At 41.2% G+C, this 6513-nt stretch overlaps 1 non-coding gene across 1 annotated transcript; it reads left to right on the top strand.

The window, feature by feature from the left end:
* Positions 1–2496: 2496 nt before the first annotated feature.
* On the top strand, positions 2497–6280 carry LOC110589311. Its single transcript, XR_006540236.1, has 2 exons — positions 2497–2542; positions 2971–6280. It is a non-coding gene; the product is annotated as an uncharacterized LOC110589311 (transcript).
* Positions 6281–6513: the final 233 nt, after the last annotated feature.

The raw sequence follows: 6513 nt of genomic DNA, 5'->3' as shown, positions 1-6513 counted from the left end.
TATCTATATTTTTCTCCTATTATTTTTGCACGTTCAGTTTTTATTTAACCTTTCAGGGGTGGGAATGAAGGTTATCTATAGAAGTTGAGGTTCTGGATATAAAATTCTGTGTCTTCCTTTTCAGCATTAACTTACTTGTTTCAGAATATTTGATGACTGTTACTGTGATGGTACTCATGTAAGGTAATACATAAGTGTAAATAATAATATAAGATACCAACTGGCTTTGTAGGCATAGTGTTAACAGGAGGTATTTAAAAAGGGCATTAGGACACAGGTGTTAGGAGCTCTGTAGGCTGTCTAAGGCTGGTTCATGCTAAATATGGTGCATGTTTTTCTCTAAATGCCCAACCTAGAGAATAACCCTTCAGAGGCCATTTGGCATCTTCTCTTCCTGCCTGGTCATTGAGACGCCTCACCTCGCCCAGCAAGAGGTTTCTGTCCTGGTCTTAAGCACAGCCAGAGAAAGGGAGAGGGAAACTGCTAATCTAGAAGATCACTCTGACGCATGAAATAATTACTTGGGCTAGCATCTTCATAGTCTGTCTCTAGAGGCCATTTATCAATTATTCACTGATTTGTTAATTCAGCAAATATTTATTTTCTGCTAGACACTGTTCTAGGTACTGGGTAAACAAGTTCCTGTTTTTATGGAGCTTATGCTCTAATGTTGGGAGATAAACAACAAACGTGTAAGCAAATTATTTCAAATAATAAAAAGTGCTGTGAAGAAATTGAGACAGAGCGTGGGATAAAGAGGGAGTGAATGACAGGGCATGTGTGAAGGGCTGGTCCAGCTAACTGGAGATGACATGCCTTCCGAGGGGGAGACATTCCAGTGAGGACCTACATAGGTGATAAGGAGACAGCCACATGGCTAACTGGTGGCAGGCGTGCTGCAGGCAGAGAAGATGGGAAGTCTGAAAGTGCTAGCGTGTGCCAGGGAAGAAGGAAAGCCAGCATGGCTGACGTACAGTGAGCAGAGGTAGAAGATGAGGGTGGGGAGGTAGGCAAGAGCCATGTCTCATAGGACTGGGAAATGAATTTGAATTGATTCTTAACTGTGATGGAAAGCCACTGAAGGGCTTTAATCAGAGGCATGAAATAATTTAATTTATGCTTTTACATAAGATTGCTCTGGCTCTGGTCTGGACTAATAATAAGACTCTTGGAGATTGCGTGGGGGAGAGATAATAGGTGGTGTGGGTTGGGAGTGTAGCCAGGGAGTTGATGGGAAGTGTTTGATTTTGGATTATGTTTTGCTATAGAGTGCTCTGGAGTGAGAGGAGGAAAGAAATCAAGAATGAGCTAGGATTTTGGTCTGAGTAATTGGGTGGCTAGTAGTACCATTTATTGAGGAAGACTGGAGAAGGAGTGGGGATGGAGTGGAGTCACTGGCCATGGTAAACTGGCAGTATTTATCAATCTTCCAAGTGATAGTGGTGATGAGACAGTTGGACCTACAAGTCTGAAGTGTAGGGAAGAAATGAGAGCTGGAGACAGAAATCTGGAAGTCATTGGCATATGGATAGTATTTCAAGTCACAGGCTGGTATGATTGCCATCTTAGACTAAGCGGAATATATACACGGAGAAGAAACAGTGGCCAAGGACGGTGTTGGGTGGAGCCAAAACTGTTTCGGTAAAGAGGAGATGAACTGTGTAGATGCTACTAAGGGACCGAGCAAGAAAAAGCTAGCAAATCCATTGTTATTACTCATTACTCGAGCATTTTAGTTATTTGTATGGATTATTGTCCGAGAAACCAGAGAGACAAAACTAGGATTTGCAGGCAGCACAGGACCTAATCAGGACCTCTATTTCCTTATCTGTAAAGTGGAACTAGAACTTCTATAGGTGTTGAAGATGAACTGCTTAATATATGGAAAGGTTCGTGTTCTCCCACCTGCGGGAAGGGCATTCGTATACATTAAGATTCTGAGATTTTTCAAAGCCTTAAGCAGTGTTTGGTCTTATAATAAGGCTTTTTGGGGGAGGGGCGCCTGGGTGGCTCAGTCGGTTGAGCATCTGACTCTTGATCTCAGGGTCATGAATTCAGGCCCCATGTTGGGCTCCACACTGGGGTGGAGCCTACTTAAAAAGGGGGACGGTGTTTGGGGGGAACATTTTGGATTCATATCTGAAATTTGTCCTAATATATGCCAGGTCACTAGGGATGTTGGTAGCAGAATTCAGGTTTATCTTCAAAGACATTTTTAGTCTGAACCTGTTTCTAGAACCCAGTGTAAGCCATTTTTATAGATAACCCTTCCTTCATTTAATAGCTTTCTATATTTAAAAGGCAGCACCTTTTAGCTAAGAATATTCATGTTATATATGACTGTACTACTGTTTAAGTTTAGTGTCTGTTTTAAGATAGGTTGTTAGAATTGAAATACCTGCTTTACTTCTGTTATCAGTTCTGTTCTTTCATTTCTTCTGTTTTGGTATATGAAGATGTCCGAGTGTTCTGTTGATTCCTTCTTTTCTTATCCCCAGAGGTGACCAGTCCCGGAAAAGAGCTGGGGATGAGTTGGCTTATAGTAAGTAATGATGTTCCTTACCATTTCTGATGGTTTTGTTATGTCAGGCCGCTCCTGGTGGGGACCGTGCAGTGAGTATAATGAAATCCATAGTGTTCTTGATGGTGGCCTCACGAGGCATTCTGTGTGATTGACGCCAGACTGTTCTGCGAGCTGTGGCAGCGCTGGAGTCTAGTCGGTGGCAGTGGTTTTCAGCAGCTGTCAGGAGCCTCCCAGATTCTGGAGTCTCTACTAAAAATGGGATGATGACATAGTTCCTGATGACACAGCCCCTTTCACTTCAGTCAGCTATTTTTTTTTTTTTAAATCTCCTTTTGGGGATTGAGAGAGGGGTGAGAAATACATATTAAATAAACAGAATCTTACCATTATCAAATGCTGTCTGCTATTCATGCTTTTTCCCGTTGCAATGTTTTTTTTTTTTCCAGACAGCTCATCAGCATGTGCAAGTTCCAGAGGGTACAGATAGTGAATGTATTGAATGTACTTTCCTTCCCGAAAAGAGGACACACTGGAGCTGCAGAGACTGTATTCGGAGCACAGCGGGGGGGGGCCTGCAGACACTCAGGAGCTCTGTCACAAAGTTGTTCTTGGAAGAGGATATTGGACTTCTTACTTTGGTTTGTAATTTTAAAAAACAAAAAAACTAACAAAAAAAACAGTTGCTGCTAGACTTGGGGATGATTTTGAAATGGGACAATCTTTTAATGAGTTTATCTACAGATTCCATGAGGAACAAACGTCTTGAAGAGTGACCATTGCTAAGGGAAATCCAGCAGCCAACATCAGCAGCTTCCTCCAAAAATACAAGAGTAGAAGAATTTTTTTTTTTTTTTTTTCATTTTAAAGCACTTGTTTTTTTCATTTGTGGACTTGGCACTTCAGCATATTGGCTTTACACATCAGGATCTCTTTTGCTTTAAAATCAAGCAGATCATTACAATACAGTGTTTTTCACTCATTACCAAAACAAACCCCTTTTAAAAGAGTTGGTCTTTGTTTAGCATTAGAAAGTCTTGTTAAAGGAAAATGCTAACTTGGCTTCTGCTATAACTTTTCCCTTCACCAGTTCACAACTTTTTTCTACTGTGTGCCTTGAGCTTTGTGCACTTTGCAACTCTGTGACCATGATGTTCAACTCACAAATGCTTCCTGAAAAAGTTTATGGTATCACAGACTAACCCACTACGTTGTCAGGTGTGACTTTGTAGCAGGATGCTAAGTAAGTGGGAAAATAGAAGTGTGTTGCTCATTGGTCACATCTCCCCCTGCCTCACCGTGGCATATTCATGTTAATGTTGGGGACCAGCTCTTGTAGAACATATCCATTCCCTCTGTCACTTCACATGATTTCACCAGCTGCTGGAGTATTGGCATGAAGCTAGTGTAGGGGTGGGCTGTACTTTAGCACTAAGCTCCCTTTTTAGTATTGTGGAGAAATTTCCAGTGGTAACAGCTAGTTACTGTGATGCTCTAGGAAGCAGATACGGTTATTAAATCCAAATATAATAATTGGTGTGGGCTTCCGGATCCATTTCATTTTAAATGGGTGAGTAGGTACTTTTTAAAAAAAAAGTCTGCAGTTTGCATCTTTTATAGCATTATATTCAAGTATAATAGAGAAGTAGCACTGCTGTTTCAAGCTTCCTTCCACCTATGACACAGCTGTATTTTATTTTTTTCCTGCACCCACAGTGCTGTTTAGTTTCTTACAAAAGAGTCCAAAGCTTATTCTAGTTGTTTTTGGAAGGCAAAGAAAAAGATGTGGCAGGTGAAAATATTTTTCTTCCCAATTTTGTTTGACTCTAAATTGAGCATATGCTTGATTCTGTTTGGCTATGTCACACTAATATTTACCTCTTCAGAGAACTTGGGGCAAAACAAGATGTATCAGGGATAGTGTCACACTTCTGATTGTCAGGTTTCTCATATAGTTGCCTCTGCCGATTCAGTTTGTCTTTTTTCAGGAGCAGGCTGGATGGGAGAGTTTGAAGTGTGATGATAGGAGCAAGGAAGTCATCTAATAGAAGTCCTCTATTTGTAAAATTATTGTTCTGAGAAGTAAACGTAAAGGGTGTCAGATTTATTTTTTAAGTACTTAACCAGAGTTGTGGATTTTGCAGAGGACTTTGAATTGGACTTGTTTAACTCTGTGAGCATCTTAGATTGTATTGATAAACACTGAATTACTGTAAGAATATATACAGGCTCTCACTGTGCCCTGTACAGGTTGATTTGCTACCCCAGTAACATTGTGGTGTCGAGGAAGAATTGCATTCCATCGTGAAGTCCAAATTTACTCCTTGCCATGGAGTGCTCGCTACGGGCTTATAAATTAACACCTGTGACTAACGTCTCTCCTGAGTGGTTTTAATAATACTTCTGAAAGGAATAAAATTGGGATGATTCTTTAAATGTGGATGAATTCTTCATTATCCTAATAATGTGCCCAAATGCTTTTTCTGGGAGAGTATTCTTTGGCCAACAATGAAACTTTCTCTGTAAAAGCATTGTATTAAGATGTGAACTGGCATTAAAATCTTCTGAAGCTTTTGCATTATTAAGTTAGTGGAGAAAGATTCTATATTGTCTTCTTTTTATTATTATTATGTATGTGTTAACAAAAAGTGGGCCAAGTTTGCAAAATTTAGTTTCTCTGAATATTTGCGCAGCGACTGCAGCTCGCAGTGGGCCAGGGCTTGGTACTGCAAAGCCGGGAGTGGGAGGCACTACAGAAATCGTACACGTGTCCTCCTAGTGCATGTGACTTGCTGTTACTCACCTTGGCCCCTTGAGGTACGTTGCAGGATGAGAAACCTATTTCTTTATTTTAAGTAGAAATTGACCTTGCTTATTTAATTGGGTTTAACAAAATTGTTGGTTTGCAACATGAGAGGAAATAAGATTTGCCCTCCATTTTGTATTGACTAAGCCCGGTCTGCCAGAAAGTATTTTCTTCTCATGTTTACTTGTATTCTTCTTGCCAGTACAGTATCTAGTTTTTCCAGCCCAGTTAAATCCTAGCTTTTGTGGGGCCCAAATCACGGAGGACAGAAAATTGTACACTGATTGTCTCATTAGGCTACATGCAGTTGATCCGGCGAGCCCGACTGGTGTGTATGTGCAGCCCGAAGCTAGACTCCCCAAAAGAAAGGCAGCTCGGTCACCTTGGAACAATGACCCGTCAAAGTAAATGACGATGGTTTTGAGAGACGGTACTTACTTTAAAAGTTGGCCTTATGCTTCAGTAACAGTGTCCTCTCCTGGTCTCTGTTGTCACAGCTGCACCCTAACCTGACAGGAGCTACTGCTTTGTTTTCTGTGGGGCGGAAGGCAAAACTTCATAGAGTGTGACTCTTAATCTAGTAGTTCTTAGGTAGATTTAGAAGAAACACAAACCTGGATGCATGAGTTGTGCATTATTAAATTTTGTGGGAAAGTTATTTTTTTTTTCCTGTCCCTACTACAAGTTTGAGGCAGTTCCTCTCCCTTTCTTTGGGGTATAGGATGGAAACTGGGCAGTAAGTGAGACATCAGGAGAATGGGCGCCCCTGGCGTTGCTGTGCGCGTCTCCAGTGCCCCAGCCACGTAAGCCACACTCCCCTGGAGTGCAGATGCCGTGGCTGCAGACGCCGTGCTTTCTGTTGGGTTGCAAATTTGCACACATGAAGAATTCCTCAGGAAGAGTTTGCACATGCATCGCCTTGCAATATTCGTTACTGACCGAACAAGGGACTTGAATGTTTTTCAGCACAAAAGGAGAGCTTCAGAGTGGTGGTCTGTGCACACATACTGGCAAAGGTCATGGTGATCTAGCAAACACAATTGGTTTCTGCAGCATAAAGTGAGCAGGAGCACTTGTATCCTAGTATTTAAATAAGCCTGTTTAATCTCCAGAGTAGCACTTCCAGATTTTGTCTTCTTTTCTTACTGAGACTGGCTATATTTTCTTCTGTGTTTTTTCTGTTTTA

Source organism: Neomonachus schauinslandi, chromosome 6 (assembly GCF_002201575.2).
Source record: "Neomonachus schauinslandi chromosome 6, ASM220157v2, whole genome shotgun sequence".
NCBI lineage: Eukaryota > Metazoa > Chordata > Mammalia > Carnivora > Phocidae > Neomonachus > Neomonachus schauinslandi.
The sequence above is the reverse complement of the archived record's forward strand: the minus strand, read 5'-3'. Positions and strand labels throughout refer to the sequence as shown.